Here is a 26,469-nt window from a genome sequence, read left to right on the forward strand (position 1 = left end):
CTAAATTGAATTTTCCATAATAAAAAGGAAGTATCTTTTATCATCTTCAAGTACGTAGAGAAATTACGAGATACATATTGTAATTCTTGCTACTAATTGTAAGGTTTCTGTCGCTTGCCGCTAATTACTTATATCAGGCTTGTCAACTAGAGGAACTGCCATTCATTAGAGAGCAATGAAAAAGTAATTATTAACTCTATTTTTTTAATTCAATGATTCAATGTTTATTCTTAATTCTATGGTTTTTATCATGTGCACATGTGCATGCTCAAGAATCAATTTCAGGTGGTTAAATAATTATTAACTTTGGTTTTTGAATTACATGAATTGCTAATTTTAGGTGGTTAAATAATTGTGTGTCTGCTGGTGTATCTATATTAGCGTCTATTTGCGCGGATATATAGACACAAAATTCATGTCTATTTACACGCACATTTACACACACTTATAGACGTTGTGATAGACGCGTCCGACTTTGTGCGTCTAACATGCGCGTCTATGCCTCGTTTTTTTTGTAGTGAACCCTACTATGTGAGGGTTTAGGGTTTTAACCTTACTTGTTAAGGTCTCTTGTGTGCCATGGAGAAACCAATCTATGTAGAGAGGTAATCAAATGCATCCCCCCCTTCTTTTTTCCGTCTATCCCCTCCTTAAATTTAAGTTCAATATAGAAAATTAAGAGGGGTCTACCTCTAATGTATACGCTTAAGTATCCCCTTCCAAAAACCCCCTTCCCTTACACTCACATGATACCATACAACATCTTTAGTGAACCCCATGTGATTGAAAAGAGCCATGTTTGCACATGATGATGGTGCTATATGGGATATTGAGATATGGCATAAGTGGATTGGCCATGTGAATGTACAAAAGATGAAATCTATGCAACAAAAGGAGATTATGCGCTTGGACTACCTAAGTTCAAGTATCATGACTTTTGGACATGTATGTGATGCATGTCAGTTTAGAAAGCAAGCACGGTTTCCATTTATGAGATGTATGGAATAGCCCATGACCCTTGTAGTTGGTACATTTAGATGTATGGGGTCTGTCTCATAATGCTTCGTTTGGTGGTGCTCATTACTATGTATCCTTCATTGATGATTTCAGCAGGTATACTTGGCTTTACATACTAAAACATAAGGATGATATGTTTGATGCATTCAAGGATTTCAAGAAGCATGCTAAAAATGAGTTGAGTTGTAAAATTTCATGTCTTAGATCAGATGGAGGTGGAGAATATATCTCTAATTACTTTGATAGGTACCTTGCTAAACATGGGATCAAAAGACAATTAACTTGCATCTATACACCGTAGAAAAATGGTGTAGCAGAAAGGAAAAATAGGGTACTGATGGAATCAGAAAGAACTATAATGAATGAGAAGAGTTTCCTAAATGGTTATTGGGATGAAGCAGTAGTGATTGTTGTCTGTTTGCTAAATAGAACTTCTACAATAGGGATTCATGATGTAACTCCATATGAGAGGTTGTATGGTCATAAGCCTGACATTTCATACTTGAAGGTATTCGGTAGCATTGCATATGTGCATGTTCATGATGAAAAGAGGAAGAAATTGGATTCTAAAGTTGTCAAGAGTGTGTTCCTTGGTTATACACAAGACCAAAAATCTTACAAGTGTTATGTTCCATCTACACAAGAGACATTGATTAGCAGAGATGTTATTTTTGATGCGCTGGCATTGTAAATGGTAATCTTGTTGTTTGCAGTGGCTCCTACTAATGGATCAACGAGCACTAGTAATGCTGAAAATACACCTACAATGAGCACATCTATGAGTGGTCCTATGGGTGAAGGGGTCACCTACAATAAGTCCTTGGTCAGAATGCTTGCAGAGTCATACTCCTACATCCATTGACACGGATATGTTAATGAGGGGGAGATTGGATAAGGGAATAGAAAAGATGCTTGAGCATGTGACAAGTCCACTTACAATAGGTTTTGAGTCATCTAATAGTGATAGTTACGATATAGTGAGTTGGGAATTTCGTATGTTATGATGCCTGGAGCAAGGCAGAGTCGTTATGTACCACCTCATGAGAGGCAAGCTCAGAGTGAGCCATAGTCATGAAGATCTGAGAGATTTAAAAAACCAGTTGATAGGTTTACACACACTGGTTATTCAAGCCTGCCATTATGCATATATGTCTAGTGTGATAGGTTACAAAGAACCTACAAAGTTTGATGATGCAGTTAATGGATATGATAACTAGTGTGCTGCCATGGATTAGGAGTATAGAGCCTTGGCTAAAAATGAGACATGGGAATTGATTGAGTTGCCTAAATGCAAAGTCCCCATTGGCTACAAATGGGTGTACAGGGTTAAGTGCAAGTCAAATGGTTCGTTAGAATGCTATAAGGCCAGGCTGGTTGCAAAAGGGTATGCACAACAATATGGCCTTGACTATGAGGAAACTTTCAGTCTGGTGGCTAAAATGGAAATAGTCAGAATTGTCATTGCTTTGGTAGCATGCAAAGGCTGGAAATTACGGCAAATGGATGTCAAGCATGCTTTCTTGAACAGTGATTTGGTTGAGAAAGTATATATGGAGCAGCGTGAAGGATATGTTTACCCAGACTTTCCTACACATGTATGTAAGCTGAAAAATGCTTTATATGGACTCAAACAAGCACCTAGAGCATGGAATGCTTGGATAAGTAGTTATTTATAGCAACATGGATTTAGATTGGGTGATGCAGATCACACTCTGTTCACGAAGAAGACAGATCATGGATATGTGTTTCTAGTGGTTTATGTAGATGATCTTATCATCACTCCAGATGATGAAAAGGGCATTGTTGAAATTAAATCATGTTTACATGTTGAATTCAGAGTCAAAGACATTGTTGAACTAAAGTATTTTCTTGGGATTGAGGTAGTCTCTACGCCTCAAGGTATATGGCTGATATAGAAATAGTATGCTCATGACATGTTACAGAAGTATGGTATAGTTGAATGCAAGCCTATGGAGACACCTCTTGATCAGAATGTCAAGCTACATATTTATGTTGGGAATGACATAAAGAATGTGACCATGTATCAACAGATGGTGGGCAACTTGATATACTTAACTTTTACATATCCTGACTTATGTTATGTAGTGTGGCTGATTAGTCAGTTCATGCAGAAGCCTCGCAAACCACATTTAGATGCAATCATGAGGATCATGAGATATGTAAAGGGTACTACAGATTATGCGTTGTTTTATGCATATGGAAAATCATTTTACTTGACAAGGTTTACTAATGTTGATTGGGTTAATTGTGCCTATGACAGGAGGTTAACCAGTGGTTATGCATTTGGATTGGGTAGCAGTATGAACGGTTGGTAGAGTAAGAAACAGCCTACTGTTGCATTGTCTAGTACATAAGCTCAGTATAGAGGAGCTGCCTTAGCAGCTTGCGAAGTAGTTTGGTTGATGAAACTGTTGAAAGACTTGGGAATATAGCTAGAAAGCACAGTGAGATTGCATTGTGATAACCTCATTAGAGAAATGGTTCTTTTAGGGTAGATTGACTTGATTCATGTGAAGATTGAAGACCACGTACCAGACATATTTACCAAGTCTCTTTGTAAAGAAAATTTCATATATTTCAAATAGCTACTTGGAGTGTATCAGATGCTTTGAGCTTGAGAGAGAGTGTTAGAATATCAAGCTCCCATTACTCTTCAGTTAGTCTATCTTTATGTGTGTGACCAACATTAGCTGGATACAATTGTACACGTGTGTGACATTCAATAAGTCGGTGTAGTAAGTGACTTAACCATAATTACTCTTAGTTAGTCATACCTATGTGTGTAAGTCTCTTTCACTTAGTATGATGGAAGAATAATGGAAGAACAACAACAATGAGCTGAGGCTTATCTTTCGCTCTACTCTGTCTCTCTCCCTCTCTTGCAATAGGATATAGACTGAGGCTAAACCTCATGCTCTATAGCCCACCATATACACAAAACATGTTCTATTTTTTTAATTTTTCAAATTTAACTTATTTTTTTCAATTTTAATTATTTTTACTTTTTTCTTGATTATTTTGATTATAAATACTAATTATTTTGTTATTTTTATCACACTGTAGCAAAGTCCCAACCATGGCAATCAACATACACCATTTTATCCACATATAACATTTATTTCAATCATTTCTATCAATTATTATCAAAACTTTCTCATTTTGTGTGTGTTTTTGCACTTTAGATATTTAATTTCTTACTAATGTGATGTTGGTTTTTTAACTTTCTTTATGACAACACTCAAACACATCACATACTACTCTCATATCAAATTTCATGCAATCTGCACATAATTCTCATGATTAAACAAAAAAAAGAACCAAATTTTCATTAAAAATAAGACTTATCAACATTTTTCACCTTTTAAAATTTTATAAATGAATACAAGGCTAGTAAATTGGTCCTAATTTGGGCTCTAATCAGTGTTGGTCATTGCATCTCAGCATCGACATAATCTCATCTTCATCTAGTTCAAGCTAGACAGCCATATCTCATCCTAATCTTCTATCGATTATTGCCACAAGAACAACCCACAAGAGGAGAGGGAGGGAGGAGAGAGAAATACTAGAAACATAGATCTTAATCAGACTACCATTCAAGAAGCGAAAGGTGATGATAGAAAGTGAAAAAATAGGTAAGAATCATGGTAGAATCAGTTGGATATTGTACGTTGAGGCACTGATAGCCATCTCTCTTCCTCCTCTCTCCTCTTTGTGATGGCGCCTTCCTCCCTTCCCTTTTTTTTCTACAAAAAAAAATCCCCCTCCTTCTCATGAAAAATTGGGGAGGGGAGGGCCTCTAAGGTCACACCCCTTCCCTTCTTACTCCAAACCTTTTTCATATTTCTCTTTCTTCTCAGCCTCCTGCTTGGTGTCCACATCATCTGTCACATCTGACCTCTGTATGGATTTTTAAACATTTTTACCTACCTATTTGGAACTCTTGCACTGATTGACACTTGAGATAATTGATTTTGCCACTTGAAAAAAATTATGAGAATTTAAAACTATTGCGGGGTTTGTCTTCAGATGGGAACTTTAAAACCCATCTTTCATTAATGCTTAAAATGATTGAATTTGCCTCTATCACTTCCATTGGACTTGCTTTTTTGCTTTAAAATGATCTTAATTTATGTGGGGACATGGAAGAGGAACATATTTTTGGCCAAAAAAGACCCCAAAATCATGAGGGCATGCCCAATTTGAAGGGTAACTTGTGGTAGGGTCAAAGGGGTGTTTTTTTAAAAAGTGTCTTCTCATTATGAAAAGATGAAAAAAGAAAAGAAACATGCAAAAGCTTTTAAAAATGCCTTCATGGGATTCTTGTGACAATCTCCTCCCTAATCTTCATCATTACTACTAAGGGAAAACATTCACTGGTAGATATTTTGTTAGACAAGCTACCAACCCAATTTGTATCTCTATATCCAAACATCTATATATTTTTACCTATCTCATAAAAATTTTCATAATTCAAAGTGGACTTCACATATCTTAATATGCATCTAACTACATCGAAGTGAGGCTTTCTAGGCATTTGTATAAATTGACTGACAAGGCCAACAACATAGCTCATACCTTGTGATAATCATGTAAATCAAAATTCCTACTATTCTCCTAAACATAGTTGAGTCTTATATCTTGTCCCCAACATCACATTTTGCTCCAATGGCATTGAAAGAGGCTTACACACTGTCATACCATACTTGGATAAAATATCTAGGCCATATTGCATTTGGGACAACCATATACCATCATCACATCTAATCACCTCAATACCGATAAAGTACCTCAGCTCACCCAAATTGTTCATCTCAAACTTCTTCCAAAAGTTCTTAACTTTAGCAATCCCACTGTCACTATCACTCTCTTTATCCCATGAGACCTGAAGAAGTGACTAAACTCATTAGAGAGGTACTCTTTTCCTCCATTTGATCTCAAGCACTTAATTTTCAAGCTTTTCTTTGTTTCAACAACAACCTTGGAAGTTTTGAAGTGCTTAAATGCATCACTCTTTTTCTTCATGAAATATACCCATGGCTTCCTTGAACAATCATCAATAAACATGACAAAGTATTTGCTGCCACTAAGAGATACGCTCTGTGTAGGGTCCCAAACATCTATATGCACAACATCAAGTATATTTTTCCTCACATCTCTATCATGCAAAAAGGGTTGTCTTGCATACTTACCAAAGTGACATGCTTCACACACTTTGTAAAATTCTACAATCTAAAAGTATACAATCTTGTAACTAATCCTTTGGACTATATTAATTTTAGTATTTACATATCCAAAATTTTTATGCCTTATTTCAATGTCTATGAGACTACTTTTTTCGCTTTAGCATACATAGCAGCATTCATAAGGAGAATTCCAACATGTAAAGTGAATATGTGACCAATTGTGATTCCTTTTACAACCAACATGCACTTATCATTGAAGTCTTCTACAAAATAACCTTTTGCATTAAATCTAACCTGCAACCCTTTACCATTTGGCCAACACACACTAAATTCTTTGTGATTGATGGCACATGTAGTACATTTGATCAAACCATGGTGCAAGTAAGGACAAGGGAACCTTTCCAATGTGTCAAAGTGGGTGGCACGAATTATCACCCATTTACACATAACCTAGATTTTATAAATCTTACATCTCTCCAAACCATTCACCATGACTAGACATATGATTAAATGCACCTGAATTGACATACCATAGATCATCATGTGTTCACTTTCATGTAACATCATTCACCATATACTACATAACAAATAGATGCTCATTTTTTTCTTCATTCTATCATGAAGACGATGCATAATTTCCTTGCTACAACTTACCACTATGCATATTCTCATTCTTAGCATAGTAATGAGTTGTAATATGACCTATTTTACCACAATAATGGCAAACAATAGCAGAATTTCTAGAACCTCTGTTGTTCTGTTATCTACCTCTTTCTTTAGAGCTTCTTGCGATATTCCAACTTTAATTTCAATCTTCCAGACTTCTCACAGAATGGACTTGAAAAACTCTAAAATTATTAAATAGAGAAGATCTCGAGCAAAAAGTCCCAAGGATTGTAACCCAAAAATTTTCTGGATTGACAAGGATTGTGGCCACCCATCACGAAAGTTACCATGTGAACGAGAGTTATGATCCATATTGGTCATTAATGTCAATGTCTATAGTATGGATGGTCCAAAAATACTAGATTTTTAGACAAAGCGAACATATTTTTTATATTTGGGATATTATTTATTATAAATATCCTAAAACTCTATGGAAACTTCTAGAATAGGATGTCATTTTAAAAAAACAAGTGGCTTTTCTAGCAAGTTTTGGAGATTTAATGCAAAAAGAAGGATTGGTGAAATCGCGTGTGTTGCAATCGTACTTTACAGGCAGCAAACAACACTTCGAATGGGGAGAATAAGAAGGATGATCTCGAAGAATTCTGATCAGGTGTCCTATGATTTTATCCAGCTTTTGAAGCCAACAGAACCATCAAATTTGTGATTTGAGCATTAGATTGCATCTTTGAAGCTTCAATTTGCTAATTTTGCCAAGATCCCCTCCATAAGGAGCTCTTCTTCTTAGCCAAATCCCTTTTTCTCTAATTTAGCTATAAATAAGAGGCATATGGAGCCATTGAGAGCAATCTAAGCAAGATTGGAGAGGCCCTTCTTAGGTGTATAGAGCAGGAAGGAGTGTGTCAAGAGAAGTGGGAGCATGGGAATTTTTAATCAAGAAGACAAGGAAGATACTTCGAAAGTTCTCAAATTTAATTCCTTCATCCCTTCTATTCTATTCCTCTGTGGAATCAAGACTTCTCGATTTCTCGAAATTCTTGGTGATTACTTTTTCCCCCCCATCAATCAAAATTCCATCAATCTAATTACCCCAAAGCTCCTTTGCCAAATTTCCCTTTTTTGCGATCTTGCAATTAAAGACCATGACCCTAAAGAAGAAAGCTACAAAGGTCACGGAGGCATGAGCTACAAATAACGTTGCAGACACAATTACTACAAATGGAATGGCAAGTATAGGGATTACAAATGAAGCCACAAATGCCACCAACCAAGAACCCGTCATGGATCCTTAGGTACTATTTTTTTAAAATAAAAATAGCTAGCAAGCCTTTATTCCATGAATAGGCAGTAGAAGCTGCATGCGTAAAATAAGATTTAATTCAATTTCTTCATATAATTTCTTTGAGGAATACTTAACTACGAATTCTAAGGGGTACCTTGGGTTTGTACAAGATGAACCTAAGCAAATACAAGGAAGGTACTATGTCTCTAAAATATTTAATATTTTTTATTTTTGTATCGATCAAACGAAATCTATGATGGGTAATAATAGATGTTAATCCTTGGTATATAAGAGACCTTGAGATGCAATTGCCAAATGATACTGTTCATAATGAAACTAACCAAGATTTTCTTTTATTACGCTCAAAGACCCACAAAACTCTAAGGGAGTTATCCTCAAGTATGAAATTTTTGCTTAAATTCAATCCAAACTAATCCCTAAGGAAGAGGAAGTCTAAGAAGACTATTGGAAGGTATTGCCACTTATGCTGATTTGTCTCGATGTTATTTTGTCACTTACCCAAAATTGTCTCAAAGTTATCTTACCACTTATGCTGATTTGTCTCAAAGTTATTTTGCCACTTATGCTAATTTTTCTTGATATTATTATTTTTTGAAAGAAAATATTTATCTTGGAAATAAACTTGTTAAAAGTTTATATATATTGCAATCACAATAAGATATTGATGATTGTAAGCTAGGTACTGATCTTTTCTAAAATCATTAGGCTAAAAGATGGATGATTGAGTACCGATCATGGATTGAGGAAGTATTCCAATAAACATAGAATGCTGACTAAGGTAATGTTCTTGATGTGGTGCTAGACCTTCCCAAGGCCAGCGTGAATAGAACCTACTCCAAGGGGTTTTTCTTTTTTTGTTTCGCGTTAGGAAGTTTAGACCAATCATGATGCAAAAGGTCTTGTCATAGGGAGCTCTAGTCATGAGAAGGAGGTGAGGATATGAGAGGGCTTTGGTCATAAACTCCTTAGGCTCTTATGAATTGTCAACTACCCTTCGATTTCTAGACTGTGTCTAGAAGTTCCAATACTAGTTGGGGAATGGAACTTGGAGAGAATAATACCTTCAAATAAGAAAATATTTGTAAAAGGTTACTTTTTTTAAAGGAACTATTAAGAAGAAATTGCTTTACTCTATTTTTGTGTTGTGAATTAAAGGCGTGTAAAGAATCTGTATTAGGAGATAACTCAAAGAAGATGTTTTTATATGTTGAACCTAAAGTGGTAGGTAATTAGATAACTAAACTTACTCTCTCAAGGGAAATGGGAGGATGGACCCCTGATCCAAACCTATGATTGGGTGGTCTCGAGAAACCGAGAGCTTTCCTAAGAAGGAATAAAAATCACACTTGATGGACCATTAAAAACCAAAAAGACTAACTCACATCACTTTAGAATCCCCTAATATTAATTAGTTGCTAATAATAGATTTGACTAGAAAAACTTAGGTTGATCCTCGTGGGAGCGGTTGGAACTTCCACTACGAGGTAGACTCAAGAGAGCCTAGTTAGCTAACTCCGATGGTTTTATCAAAATCTCAGGCAGTGCTTCCTAGGACATCTCTTGATGGGCTACTAAGAACATATTGCCAAGGAATATCTCGGATTGGCACGTTACAGTTCCCTTGCCTCTAAAGTTCCCATGACCTCCTGAAACCTGCATTTCATTGAATTCCTAATTAACCTATTTTGTTGGTTATCACTAGCACGTCTCATACCACAACCTCTTAAAAAGTATTTTCCACGTCCCCTTCCCAAACTTGAGTAAAATTCTTAGATCTATTCACCATTTCTTTCAGATGAGTCATTTGGTATATTGATCTCTTTTATAATTATGAGAGAGACCAACTCATCAAAATCTAGAAATGGCTTCTATACCTATACAGAAGTGACAAATGATTTCTAAGCCTTCTCATTATTAAGGCCACCCAAAGTAAATGAAACGAGATCATCATCATTAGACATTACATCAACTGCTACCAAAGCATGCACAATGCTCCCACCTTCAAAAGATACTCATTGATAGACATTTTTCCTTTCTTCAAAGTATTCAACTCTTTCTTGAAATAAGTCTTACATGTCTTTGTATTTACTGAAAATATGTTCTAAAAAATATCCAAGTTGCATGTGAAGCTTATGCATTCATGATATACCCTAGCATAGTATTATCAATGACTATAGATATCTGATACATCACTTTTTTTTCCTTTGCATTCTATTTTTTCCCCACCTTAAATTCATTCGCGCAATTGCATGGTTGCTTAACTCTAGCTCCTTTTCTTCATCTGAAACGAGATCATAAAGGCCTTTTTCAATAAGAAAGTTCGTCACATGGAACTTTTATGATAGGTAGTTGTTCTCATCCAACTTTCCAATGATGGGATTTCCATTGTTCTTTGCCATTATCATAAAATTTGTACAAAACATCAAAAAAGTCTTATAACCTTTCACAACAAGTACACAACAATACACTAGGAAACCTTTCTCATCGACTACTAAATAGTACATGTAATGTGCAACCTATTTTTAGATAAAACTTATGTTTGCTTCCTAGCAAACACCTCAAAACTTACAGATTTGAAATTTGTTATCTGTGCTTCCATTTTCGATCAACACAACCAAAATTTTAGTATGCCTTGAAACTATTGTTGATAACCTTGCAAGAATCTTACATGTCTAAAATAGAACCCAAAATAGCCTCAAATGCCTTTAAAAACAGTGAGAAAGTCCTAAAGGAATATTTTGTAGAATATATAGTGCTCTCCTCATACACCAAATCTCACTAGAATATGAGATTTTCACTCTACTCTACTTCTAGTGCCTCCATAGGCACTATCAGAGAATAGTCCATCAAGAAAAATGACCCCCACATGCTGAATTGTGATATTTCTCTAAAATGAATGGCACCTCATCAAGCACCACACAAGGATGATAAACCTCATCCATGCATTTTCTATACAAGACACCTGGTAATATTGAAAAGTGAAGTGTTTGTTGCTTAATCTTTCACTTTTCAGATTTGGAAAGAGTTTCTATCGGGTTTCTTGTGGATAGATAATGCATAATAGACAAATACCCTAATGAAATTGAGGCTGCATCAATCTTACATAGATCCTCACAATTTTTTATATTAGTGCACTCTTCCTTTAGGCTCACCAAAATCTACTAACTATTCCAAAACACCATATTAGAGAATTTGGGAATCTCCCAAGTCCCACTTCAAGTAAGGGATAGATTTGGCCATATGGCTAGATCTTAATCCATGCTTCAAAGTGGGACTTGGAAAGACAACTTATATAGTAATTAGGGTAGAATCCACTTTCAAGTAAGGGGACAAGATTTGATCATATGGCCAAATATTAGCTATATTGGGGATTTTCGAACTATATTAGAATTTTCCAATTCCCTCATACAATGTTGCACAATACCTTGTAATTTAAGTGACTTGCTTCAAATCTCATAGTCAAACTCTTGCAATGATATTAACCACTTGGCTAGGTGATCAGGAGAGGTTGAAGCTTGTTCAACAATAGGCATAACCCCTTAGCCTTTGCGAAAAACACCACCTTCTCATAGAGAATGTAGTGCATGAACTAGCCTCTCCAGTAAATCCATGCTCATAATATTTACAGATGAGCTTGGGTATACCACCACACTTTCAATCAAAATTCCATTCATATAAGTCTACACCCTAGGGCAGTGTTTCTCCACATGCACCCACCATTCATTGTCTAGACTATTGACACCAATAGGCTCTACAACATAACCCATTCATAGGATTTTCTTGAATTTCTTATCAACATTTGGTGACAACCAAATTAACTGTAGCAAATTCACATCTGGCTTAACTTCATGCCGTTAATACACTTGATAGGACCCCACAAGGCTCTATCATCACCTCATGATCATCCTTCATCACATTGCTTTCATCTCTCACCCTTGTACTACCCTTCCCACTTCTCTCGTTAGAATTGACATTATGTGTATGGGAAGGGAGGAGAGAGAAAGACTACATTTTTTTATTTCTTATTTCTTTAAAATAGCCCACATAAATGGTATCATGGTGAAGAGAAAGGAGAGTAGGCTTCAAATATATGATCAAAAGTGAGAAGTTACATGGAGCATTAAAAAGCAACCTAGAATTGCTTTATTGAGTATAGAGGTGCCACTATGGCAGCATGTGAGGTGGTATGGATGCAAAAGTTATTGGGTGATTTGAATGTGCATGGAGATAGTCTAGTTATCATTCATTGTGACAACATGAGAAACATATAGCTAGCTAGGGACCCAAAGTTCCATGGTAGGATAAAACACATTGAGGTATATTACCACTTTGTGAGAGAGAAGGTACTTGAAGGAGAGATTGACTTGGTATCTATCAACACACATGATGAAATACCTATCATTGAGGTATATTACCACTTTGTGAGAGAGAAGGTACTTGAAGGAGAGATTGACTTATCAACACACATGATGAAATACCTAACATTTTCACAAAGGAATTGTGTGCAGAGAAGATTTAAAAGTTTCAAAGCTAAGAGTTAAAAAAATAAAATTAAGCTCGAGGGGGAGGGTTGTGATGGCAAGCTCAACAGGTGTGGACATTGATGATGGATTTCTTGGCTAGATGGATCTACACGTCTATATTTAGCATGTTGGTGGTGATTCTGATCCTCATATGGTCACTGACTTATCACTTATTATATTTAGTTTCTTGCAGCTACCTACAACTGGCATAGTTCTAGCGCCAATCAATTAGTATAGTTAGTTTTGCACTGTTTAACTTAGTAGGCCACTTTCCTTTATGTTGTATCTTATTTACACTTTTTGTACATTTTATTGTGTGTAGAAGAAGAAGAAAAAAAAGAGAAAGAAAATTTTTTAGCCTCCTACTCTCTTCTTGTGTTCTTGAGTGAGCTTCCTCTTGTGTGTATGGTTTGTGTTTGGCACAACAACTCAAGCAAGTCTCCCCTCCACCCAATTCTTGACACATTGAGTTTAGTGTAGAAGGAGGGATAGTACGTGTTGCACATCCTCTCTATTAGCTAGACTTTTACTATCATAAGTACGAGTAGGTTGATTGATATGACATGACACATTAATGAGACCCTAATCTATGCATTCTATTTTGAGGGAGCTTCTCAAGGTCCCGCCAAGCATGCGAGTATAGGGGTTTCCATTAAAGATCCCCATCATAGAGTGGTTATGAAAATGAGAGTTTATTTGGATATGACTTTTACTAATAATATGACGGAATAAAAGGCCTTACTTATGGGTCTATATTTAGCCAGACATAGTGGTATTTGTTGATTATTGGTGAAAGGAGACTCACATCTAGTGATCAATCAATTGAATGGGACCTATAGTGTGAGGGATCCCATTCTACAAATGTACCAATGTGCAACCTTAGACATGCTTGAGATTTTTGAGTTTGTGACTAGTTAGTTGATCCCTTGTTAGTGGAACTCCTTTGTAGATTCCCTAGCTAATTAGATTTTTGTTGAATATGTATTATCTCAAGTGTGATTTTGAGGGGTTTCTAGAATTATTCAATGACATTAGCCTAGGGCTACTTTGGGGACAATTTGCTAACATGTCCTACTTTGACTGTCGATGGTTAATATAGGTAAATGAGTTAGGTAGTGATCGATTGCCTTTCAACCCTATCATGGATGTATCAAATCATTCAATGCCATATTCATCAAACAAACCTTGCTATTTATGTAGGGGCTTTAGCCAATAATTTGATGTATCTAGTGTAGGGCCTGAGTGGTCCATCCCTCGGTCTAGGTTTTGTGCATTATGAGAGTTTCTATGGGAATCAAGGATTTGGATTAGTATTCTTTTGCTAAATTTGGGATTGTCTTGGCATATCTCATTAGGCCAAGAGGGCAAATTCATTTTCTTCCTTTGGTGTGGGTGCTTTTCACCTTAGTGTTGTTGATTGAGCTGTGTTGTACAAGTTAGTCTATCTATAGTCAAGGTCTCACAAATTTCAACATGGATCTGGAGCCCCAAGAGGAACACCAAGGAAAAGGGAATTCTCTTGCAAGAAAATCTATCTTGTAACATCAACAAGCTTTTTTATTTTGTTTCATATGATCACAATGAATAAAAGAACACCAGGCACAACAAATCTTCATGCAACATCATGTAGATCTCCCACGAATTTGATAGAATCAACCATACTCTTCAATATCTTCATAAAATCCATCAATATAACAAAGAAAGCAAAGAAATACACCATCTTTGAATGGAAATACATCACATAGTATTCATCTTCAATATCTTCATAGTCTTCTCTCTCAATCTCTCATATACAATCACTCTATTTCAGTAGAATTGACTATCTCTGACTCTCTCTCTCTCTCTCTCTCTCCATCAATAATACATCATATCCTCACTACAAATCTCTCATAATCAATCTCAATAATCCTTCTTAGGTCGTGGATACCCCTCCCAAGAGGTATGTTTGATATGAAGAGTCACCAGAGCCACTACAGTGTCTTTTCATAGCTCACTACTGTCACTTCACTTCAGTCTTCACTTGAGTCTTCAGCAGCTACTTCTTTCACTTCTTTCAGCTCTTTTGCACTTGTATTCACCTCTTTCCAAGGCTAGAAAACTTTCCCAAGCTACACTCTTATCCAACAGAACACATACAGAAGCATACAGAACAGTCACAGAACAGTACTAGAACAGCTACAATACAGAACAGAACAGAGACAAAAGCTCTACAGAAGACCTATAGAAGGTTACATAAGATCATCAAAACCACATAACTCATACTCAAACCATTCCAAACTCTCACAAACCATTCAATAAGCTTTCACAAGATCTCAATCTTCATCAATCAATACTCCATCCCTCCTTACAGAAGACAATCAGAACAAAATAGAACAAAACAAAAGCTATACAGAAGGTATACAGAACCAATCAGAACATCACAGAACCACTAATAAACATCATGAACTTCCAAAAAACAATTAATATCATCCAAAATACTCTCAAACCACTTCCAAACCAATCAATCATCTCATAAAATCAACCATTCAGCTCTCAAAAACAACAAAAATCAGCCAAAAAATAAGTCATTTCAACACTCAACATATCCTCACACTTAATAAGGAAGCGTCCTCATGACTCAGGAAAAAGGGAATACAAGTTCATTCAAAAGCTCAACTTTGATCTTCAATATCTCTTCAAAAACAATCCATCCAACCACGACCCCAACTTATAACCTATATCTGATATAAAAATACAACGAAAGGAAAACCCTTTATATATTAACACTTCTTATCAAACTAGACATCACAACAAACTTGTAAAGGATATAAGAGGTTTCTTCTTCTTCTTCTTCATCAGCATCTTCAACTCTCCAACCACGACCCCATCACTACAATTCTCCAAAAATGTAGCTCGCACGAAATCCAATCCAATAGGCAATCACCACGTTCTTTTTACATAAATTAACCCACAACACAAACACTACACACAACACAACCATCTAAATGACTCCTCCAAAAAGAGAGATTTTCATTAAAAATCATCCACCATACATTGGAAAAGGTATCAATGAAGATGATCCCTCTTGAAAGATTGATGATTTTGGAAATGATCCATAGACAAGGATTCATCTACAAATGTTTTGGGAGGATTCTGAAAAAACTGAAGACAGTACATCCTTTCCAACAGGACAAGGTATCTGCTAGGCAAACAAAGGGCATGAAAATACAATATATCTAGCTGCTGGGAATCAATGATGACATTGACATTCATGCACAACTTTGGAATAGGCTTGGAATCATTATGAGAGTGCCTATGCATATACGCCAAATACCAAGCAAAGTGAGCAGTTAATCTCACTGAAGGATCTGCAGACTGTGAATACTGCTGAGCAAAATGAATATAGTTCTGATAAGCTTGACTGGCAGCTGTCCATTCTCCTGGAATTACTGGCCAATTTATCTGAGATCCTGTAAGGGAATCATTCGAGCTCCATCCCCTTCTTCTAGAAATCTGATAATCAAACCCGTCATAGTCACTAACCAACTGAGGTTGTTGAGATATAGAAGTGTTAGGAGATGGAAGTGGAATAAGGAAAAGTGGATGAAGTGAGGGGTAGGAAAAATCATAAAAGGAAGAATGATTTAAAGAAGGAGTGGCAGAAATTTGTAGGGAATCAGTAAGGAAGGGTGTTAACTGATAAATAGGAAATGTGGAAGGTACATGAATGGATGGAGAAAGACATGGTGGAGAAGGGAAAAATACTAGATCCTCAATAAAGTAACAGTATGTAAAAATAGGAATTTGAGGGAAAGATGAAGATTGGAAAAGAAGGGGTAAAATAGTTGTGGAATTAGATTGACAAAGGGAAAGATATAGATCATATCGGTGAGCCATTTGTTGGTAATACAAAAGGGTAGGAACAGAAGGTCCTAAGAGAGATATTCTATGATAGGCATCAAAGAAGGTAGAATCAAATGGATTATGTTTTGAAAGATAAGCTAAGAGATCCACCCTTAGTTGATTAGTACTCTGGGCATAGGTAGGGGCTGTGTTCTGTCTTTGATTCAGGACCACCGAATCAATCATGGTATGCCAGGAATTATCAGGACAATTAACCACTTTGGAGGGGTAACTCTGGAACATGTCAGCTATGCGCAACTCCAAATGGTTGACATACAAAACAGCTTGTAGAACCACGTCTCCCACATACCAAGCCATATCCACCTCATCTGGAATTAACAAATCTCCTCGTAGATATATGTAGGACATCAACATGGTATCTGTCATGACAGAATCTTCAAACACCATCCTCACCACCTCTGTCAGTAACTCAACAGACCAAGCCCCACTCCATCCATCCACTGGAAGAGGTAAATCCATCGTGGAAAGCTTCATGTAGAAGGCCAACTTCTGTAGTGGTAGTGGACAAAGAAAGAATGGTCTGGTGGAACATATTCCTGAAACTGCTCAAATGTAGACCATAACAAGTCTATTCTGGATTGCAATATTTCCACTTTATCTTGGAATAGAGGACACAAAGTAGCCTGTCTCTAAAGAGCAGCCAAGTCCTGCTGTGAGAGAGAAGGAATCAAGGGAACATTAGGGCTTGGAGGAACAGACTGTGACTTCGCCAGTTGATCTTGCAACTGCTTGATTTGGGAGGCTTGTGATTCCACAGTGTCATTAGCAGTCTGTAAGGTTGAAAGTTTGTCATCTAAAAGAGTTTGGAACTCTTGCGCTTCTCTGGACATCCTCTCCTTCTTCTCTAAAAGGCTAGTAACCTCTAATTGAGCCTCTAATAACTGGATCTTCAAAGAAGAGATCTCATCTCTTTGGGTTGCAACCAGTTGGGTTTGTTGTTCCATCTGCTTAAACAAATCTGCTAAGGTATCCTTAGCAGAGGCTAAGTCGGATGTTGCCTTATGCAAGTGGTCCTTAGACTACATCAGCTCTTCATAAAAGGAAGCGTACAGCTGTTCAACATAGGCTGTCTCACTGACAATTCAATGGAACTCTGAATGTCTTTACAAAGGAAAGGAATTGCATCTCCCGAGACTAGACTGTTCAGTGAGGGAACTGAGATGTCCAACGAACCTTCGTGATGTGCTCTGAACATGTTATTACAAGTGAGATACCCAGGGAGATCACTGTCAGAGGTAGTAGGAATGGGCACTGAAGGAAGAATCGAATGAGCTTTATCCGCTACTCGCTTCAAGCGTTTGCGCTGGATGACCAGGGAAGGCGGAGAATCATCGTCCTCTATATCAATGGGTTCTGACTCATCTGAAGGTGGAGGAGAAGGTACTGAATCTAATGGAGGAGGTGGAGGCACACTCTTCTGTAAACCTGAATAGGTCAAGAAGGCAGACAAGTATGATCCATATGTGACGTTGGTAACATTACCCCTAGTGACTTTGACGAAATGTTGATCCATTTTAGTGAGGAGGTAAGTGCTCCAATCAATAGCGACTCCTTTCAACACCATCCTTGAAGCTGTGAAAAGCTCTTTGGACAAGTACTGGGATGGCGTTTTGGCAGGCATAAACCTGTCCTGGAGAAATTGACAGACCATCTTCCACATGGGATCAGTGATCATGGAAAAGGAAACTCCCGAAGAGTTTATTACCTTCTTAACATCCAGCATTTCCCTTGTCTGCTTTTGTAACAGCTTCAGAATTTCTTCATTAGAGAAAAGCTGACGAGTGGTAACAAAAGGTTCACCTTTGAAGGGAAGAGACAGAGCATTTCCTAGGCCTTGAGGTGTCAAAGTCATAGAGATACCCTGGACCAGTCCCGACTTCTTGTTGTAGGAGGCCAGAAACTCATTACACAATGATGGATCCTCTGGAAGCAATGGAAAGGAGGTAGCCACAAAAGCAGCGAGTCCCGCCTTCGTGAGAGGCTCAAAAGTGAGTAGGGAAGAGTAATCCTTACTGACTAGTGGGACATACTGGATAGGGGGAGGAGCATAAGAAGGTGCCATTCAGATGGTTACACACACACCACAAACACAGACAATCAAGGAGAATGCCTGCAAAGCAACAAACAAAAAACCAAGGATAAGAGAACAACCAAAACGATAAAACGTGACTCGACCAACTATCCCCAAGCAAACCACAACCTAGAAAAAAATTCAACATGACCTCTAGACATACGCGACCGAAAGCTTCATGCTATGCATCATACAAGCACCCAAATCCCCGTATTAGGCAATAAAGAAAAAACTACACACCGTACCCTTAACCGTAACAAAGTCACTAAACCAAAACATCACCATAACCTACACACATCAAGACCACAACATTGATAAACCAGTGTTGGACCATTGAAATAACTCCAAAGACTGCGCATACCCATCCCACAAAATCGGGTTCATTAAAAAGGAAAATTTAAGTGCAGTGAGGGGGAATTAATTTAATGAAAGGTTCATTTTCATAAATTATTAAGAAATGGGTGAAGTTTTATTAAGTGATAAACCTTAGCAAGAAAACAGCGGTTCCTTCTTAAAAATTAAATTACCAATTATTAGGTGAAAGCGGTGCTTTAATTCGAATCCCAAACTTCGATACCCAGACTGGGTCTCTAAATGCAAGTTTATTGATTACAAATTAAGGTGATATGGAGCCCTTTTTGCCAGCGCGTGCTCTTGTGACGGCTGGTTCATTTTAATTAAAAATATTAAAGTGCCTCTTTAGCGCACTTAGCGCGTGCTAGGTGAACGGCGGGTTTATTTTTATTTTAAAAAAATGGTGTGTTTAGCACGAATGCGCGTGCCATGGTAGTGTTGAGGGTTCATTTTTTTAGTAGTTGTTGGTTTGTTTGTTTTGTTTTTTTAAATGTTTCTTGTTTGTTTTTTATTTTTATATTAACCGTGGGTTTTGGGGTAGCTGAAAAAAAAACAAATAAAAAGAAAAATACCTGGTAGTGGGTGTATGTAAATGCAAAGAATGCGCTCTCCGCAATCCAAAAATATCTGGATTTTTTTCCTAGATGTTTAGTTAGTGTTTGGATGAAAAAGGGTTTTTGTTATTTTATTGATTTTTTTAAAAAGAAATTTAGGTGTGAAATAAAATATTGTGACAGCTTAGAAAAATATGCCAAAAATAAGTAAAAATATTAAGGGAAGTGTTAGGAAATTTTCAAAAATTAATTTGAAAATTTTTAGCATTTTTAATGAATTTGTTTCATTTTTTTGGGTATTTTTAAAAGATTGAGGAATTTTAAAATGGTCAAAAATGTTTTTTTTTGAAATTTACAGGTTTAGGAAAATATGGCCATGGGTGGCAGAAATAGTAGGAATTTTTCTAGATTTTTCTGGAAATTTTTCAGAATGGTAAAGGGTGGTTTATGTGTAATTTTTAGTTTTTTAATTATTATTATTTTTTTTGTGTTTAAAAGGTTTCGGATGTGAATTAAAAATCTGGGAAAATACCCAGAAATAAGTTGCGTGGCAGCTGTGTGGCAGCAACTGACGATCAAAGGCCCGCACCCGCGCACGATCAATCACACGATCAACGGCAAGCTCCCATGCGCGTATATACACAGACACATGGGTCGATGCCATGAGGGTATCGACGGGTGGGACGGGGGTTGATGGAGGGAATCGCGGTGGTGCAGCCGGGCAGCGGGGCTGCAGCGTGGGACAGGGGGCTTACAGGGGGTGCGTGTTAGTGGGGGGGAACACGAGGGTAATGAGGGGAATGAGGGTTTAGAAGGGGGGTAAGTGTGTGTGTGTGCTGGGGGGTGTAAACAGGGGCTAGGTTGGGGGTGGGGAGGTAGGTGGGTTAGCTGGGGGTGAATGGGGGTTTGTGTGGGGGTGGGGGGGGAGTGTGTGATGGGGGGCTTGGTTGGGGTGGGGGGTAGTGTGTGTTAGTTGGGGTGTGATGGACCTAAAAACGGGCCGGCACTGGCTCATGCACTAGCAGGGCCTCTATCTCACGCGCTCAACAACCCCACGGCCTCGCGGCCAGGAGCGTCTATCAAAATCTCTGCCTTCCTAAACATTGCGTTTGTAATACATTGTAGTCCACTCTTCTCTCACCCACTACTCCTCAGAGGGAGTCCCTTACACATTGCCTAACGGCACGAACCACAGACATAGGGGGTTCTCCAACGGCTGAATGCCGTCAACCCTCTGCTACTCTCCTACACCTTGGGGATTGGCCCCTTGATGCGTCGCTCAACATATAAACATTTCGCACAAAATCCACTCAAGGTACCATTTAATCGTATACATGAATGTACCATTGTCCTTACTTCTCTTCTCCATAGACCCCACGACTAGCCTACGGCTTAGGGTGTCCTGTCTCTCACTCAACGTGGGTCAATGTCCTAATGAAAACAATTGCTGTGCATCCAGGATTTCTGATACCTTTAAATATTTCCATGATTTATGCATAGTGTGGATGCCTAGTGCTCAAACAGTTATAAAATCAATGTTGTGGACATGTGGAAAACATCCTTTCAATGATTTTCAACTACCGTTCTTATGCGGCGTTGCATAGACCTAGCACCAAGGAAACCCTCGTGCTACTAGGCCCTTATTTTATAATTATTCACCGACCTATATGGCATGCAAACCAAAACAACAATCTTTTCATCATTTTACTCCACATTTAGACACACTTTAACCACCCTACCCTCCCATCGATCAAATGTTGCATTGCTGTATAGATTTATAGGGTATTTTGCCATCATTTTATGTGTAGAAAGCAGGAAAAACACACTAGAACAAGAAGGTGGGGTTGAACTGAGGCAAATTCTCATGCTTCAGTCCCCTCAAGCATTCACAAACATTGCTCTTAATTTTCATTAATTTTCCACACCCAAAATGCATTTTTCCCCCTATTTTTAGTGATTTTTCTCTATTTTCCTTGTATTTTCCCTTATTTTCTGCATTACTTAATTACTAAAAATTCAAAATAGGTTATGGGCTGTGGCCCTTAGTTCCTTCTTGCAGCAAAAATGAAAGTTTAGTTGGTGTTCCTATTCATTTTCCCATTTTTATGCCCAAAAACATCATTTTCCCTTGATTTTCCATATTTTACGTGTTTTAGTGTATTATTTTGAACCACAAGATGCATATTTTTCTAATTTTCTGATTATGACTAGCAAGAACTCATGGAAAACAGCAACATAAACTATTTTTAGCCCACATGAACAACATTTTATCAATCAAAACCCATAAAATCTCAAATTTCCTTTGAAAATTTTGAATTACCGCTTATTTGCATGTTTCGGGTTTCATGTCCATGGCTGCAAATCTGAAAATCAACAGCAGTTCATGTCCAGCACAATCACAAATCACTATTTCCAGCCCGGGGAGCAATCTGATCCATGCCGGACAAGCCTCCATCATTCTTTCTTCTTCCTTCTTCTTCCCACATGAACTTGCCTTTAGAAGAGAGAGAGGGAGGAGAGAGAAAGACTAGAATCAGAGATCTTCAAAGAGAGCATCATTGCGCGAGAGAAGGGCGGCGAAGTGATTGGCATCCAGGAGGGAATGAGGGGCAGTGATCAGTTGGCATGGTTGTTCACATGCAGAAGGGAGCACCATCATCCATGAAGTGCAAAAATCGGCGCCATACTGTCGTGATGTCCTCCTCTCTCTCTCCACGATTCTCTCCCAAACATTTCATGTGACTTTTAATCTTGGGCTCCCAAGAGTCACTTACTCATTTGGGCCAAATTTTGTCCACCCCTTCGCACCTTGACCGGTTTCTTGGCCATTTCCCCGTCCGGACTCGGAATTGAGCTCTGAAAAATCCTAGGCGTCCGGCTTAGCATCCCGCATTGGCCAGTAGCTCGTGTCAACCCGCACGACTGTCTAAAAAATTATGAAAAATCAACAAGTGTCGCTCGGGCGCCTTTAAAGCACTTTGACGCTTAAAATCGTCCTAGATCAAACCGCCGCCTTTGACAATGAATATTTTTCCCTTGATATTCATAATTTTTAGCTATTTTTAAGCACTTTCCGGAACCAAAATTCCGCTCTCATTGGCGAGCACAGGATAGGGCGACTCAACCCGTCGAATCCACGAACATATCTGCACATAAACAACCAAAGAAGCATCAAACTGATACAAAACCATTATATACTAGAACTCAGCACAATGCTTCCCCTACCCCTGGACAGAACCAAGGCATAACATCCACAAGGAGTAGGCCTAGCATCATCTAATAGAAGATCCAAAGTGAGTCACTAACCAGCTGCTCCAACACATCCAAACTAAAAGCCTATCAAAGAGGTTGCTCTAAGTGGTAGTCTGAACTACTTACCAACTAAAAACAACCCCACTAGGAGCTCCTACAAGGCGAGGACTCCTATAGCCTGATCAAGAAGTATTTTTTTTCAGTACATTTCTTCTTTTAGGGTTGTTATTGGATGAACATACTTGGGCATGTAAAAAGGAGGGAGCTGAGCGTAGTGACCCAAGGAGAACAGGGCATCGGTCTCAGGACATGTCTCGGTACCCAAGAACCTACCAAGCCCTCGCAAGGCAACACTTAATCCTTTTCTAACGCTCACTTTTATTTTCGCTCCAACCTTTCTTGTTTTGTCATTTTTTTTCAGCAAGAAGCCACCCCTAGGAAGACAAGGTATCGGCCCCGGGTCAGATTCGTCCCGAGGAACCTACCAGGCCTTCGCAAGGCAATGATCAACTACTTATATATGTTCATTTCTTTTCTTTTCTTGGGATAGGGGTTAGAACCCCTTTTTACACACCTTCGCATTTATATTCATCTTTTAGGATGTACAAGATTTCTTGGCATCATCATTATTAGCTTCTGGAAGGCTTCTCTAACTGCCTCACTACTAACAAGAACTCCTAGAACGGCTGCCTAGTAGGCTAGTAGAACAGGGCCACTAGGACTTCCTTCTAAAACAGGTCTTTTGATGCCTGACAATGTCTTTACAGGAGGCAATGACTACTCCGACCTCCCTCAAACATACTCAACCTAAACCTGGGACTTCATGCCTTGGTTGCCGGTCCCCAACAAAAATGTATCCCCTCGACAAGTACAAATACACATATAACAGGAAAGAAAGGTACTCGCAAAGGAGAGATATCACCTGGATTGACCACAAGAAGCTTCCATCATAGCAAAGGCTCCTCCAGGCTCTACCAAAATTCCACGAACCACAAAATCTGTCCAGCACAACACTTAAAACAAAAAACCCAATTAAACGCACCTGTACTAGATAGGGAAATGGCCCTCTTGGCCTAATGAAATGAAACTTAGCTTTGCTACAAAACTGAATCAGCCCTCTTGGCCTTATGAAATCAAGCAATACTACGCATAACATCCTCCCGAAAACATCTATGATAGACATCAAAGCATACTATTCCCAGGAAAATAGGGCTCGTAGCCCTAAACTAGGTGCATTAAATTATGACCCATCCCTCCTGCGTATATCGCAAGAGGTGTTCGCATCACATGTCGTCTAATCAGTCTATGGGTTCAAGATAATAAAGGTAGATGAGTCTCGCTTACCCTCTGCATCACCCAAATCAACCATCGTCTGCCAAAGAGGGCATGTTATGAAAGCATACCCCACAAACGACCAGGTCCGGTCTCACCATCAATAGATATATCGGGACAAGGGCCACAATTAAAGAAGAGGTCTTCTTCATACGCAAAATTAGCCAATGAATCGACAAACTGATTCCAGTTCCGTGGAATCAGCTGAAAAGACACTCTATCAAATTCGTCTAGCAGAGCTATGGCAGTATGATGGTACATACAAAGGATGGGGTTTCGTACCATGTATGTCCCATTGAGTTGATTTAAAACCAACTGAGAGTCCCCTTTCACCAATAACTGACGGATACCACCCTTCTTTGCAATATTCAAACCCATAATCAGGGCTTTGTATTCTGCCATATTATTGGTAAAATTCTCCCTGAGATAAGCAGCTAACTTCATAACAATGCATCGTCGGGGGTCTTGGATAACAACTACTACACTTCCTTTTTTGCATGCACCCCTGGACGCCCCATCAAAGTACAGGGTGTACGTCCATAAAGGATTTACATATCCCGCCATCCGGAACTCTACTCGTAATTATGATAATCAATATTCAGCATATTCAACGGGTGGACTGTAGGTTCCATCCCTCCATCATCATTGAATTCAACAGGGATGCTCGTCAAAATTTGTAGGCAGTGATGGCAGAAGACCTTGATTTCCCAAATAAATGTCCTGCCTTCTTGCTCAATCACCTTGTATCCTTTGCTCCACCAAATGAGCTTTCCCTGATGATACCTCTGTTCCAAATATGGGTGTTCTAAATAAGGGATCAGACGACCCATCAACCTCTATCACAATTTCCTTGCAGATGTTTGATCGATCTCGCCTAGATCTGCAAGGCAGTCATAGCATTAGTGCAATCAGAAATAATAAGGTTTAATCTTATTAAGATTAACCTTATTTTTAAATTCTATCCCCTCAAGGTCAGCTAACAAGACTCTGGATTTATTCTTTCCTATTCTAACGATCCTATAGGGCCCATCCCATTTGGGCTCTAGCTTGCCTAGAAATAATTCACGTCGTGCATCATAATATAGAATAAGCTGTTCTTTCTTGAAGGTGTGTTTCTTGGCTTTGAGGTCGTATAGCTGCTTCATTCGGCGCTTCGCCACTTCTTGGTGTAATAAGCTCTGCAACTTAAGATCATCTAAATGTGCCAGTGTCATCAAGCGCTCAAAAAGTGCATCTTCATCGCTCAAAGAATGATTGATGGCAAACCGAATAGTCGGCAGCTCAATTTCTAAAGGCAAGACACACTCCTCCCCATATACTAACTTGAACGGGGTATGGCCAGTGGCTCGTTTGAAGGTCATATTATAAGCCCACACTGCCACGTATAACTTTTTATCCCAATCCCATTTCTTTTCCGACACAATTTTGGACAGGATGCCCACAAGCTGCTTGTTGGTGCTTTCAACTTGCCCATTGGCTTGCGGATTATATGGGGTTGTCTTGTTATGCTTGATTTGCCACATCTCTGTCAAACCTTTAATCACCTTATTCAGGAAATGGGTTCCACGGTCCGACACTAATTCTTTCGGCGGACCAAACCGGCATATTATCTGCTCTAAAAGGAAACTAGCAGTTTCTTTAGCATCATCTTTCCTTGTTGCATGTGCTTCTGACCACTTTGTGAAGTAGTCAGTTGCTACAATGACCTCTCTTGTGTAGTCGATGACGGAGTAATAGGACCCACAAAGTCTATTCCCCACTTCTCAAATGGAAGTATCACCATAATAGGGGTAAGTGGTCGTTTCCTATTCTCTCGACTGTCATGTCGTTGGCAAATATCGCATCTCTTAACATATGCAAACACATCCTGGAAGATGGCAGGCCACCAATAACCTGCTCTTAAAGCCTTTTGTGCTGTAAGCCGTCCAGCAAAATGGCCACCGCAAGCAGAATCATGGCACTCTTCCAAAATGAATGGCACCTCGTCAGGCATCACTCACCGGCGATAGATATCATCAACCCCTTGCCGATATAATGTACCTGCGATCAAAGCAAACTTTAATGCTTGCTGCTTAATTTTCCTTCTCTCAACTTTAGATAATTCGGAACCCGCCTCTCCTGTTGATAAATAATGCGTTATTGCAGCATACCAGGAGGGAATAGATGCCATATCTATTTTAAATAACAACTCCATGTCACTACCTTCAGCCACAGATTCTTTCGGCTCCCCAAAGTCCATAAGACATTCCACGATACCTTGCAACCTTGGTGGCTTACTCCTGATTTCATAATCAAATTCCTGCAAAGTGATCAACCACTTTGCTAGACG

The sequence above is a fragment of the Lygodium microphyllum genome, chromosome 10 (genome assembly GCF_053477565.2).
Source record: "Lygodium microphyllum isolate KBCC chromosome 10, Lygodium_microphyllum_v1.1.10, whole genome shotgun sequence".
NCBI lineage: Eukaryota > Viridiplantae > Streptophyta > Polypodiopsida > Schizaeales > Lygodiaceae > Lygodium > Lygodium microphyllum.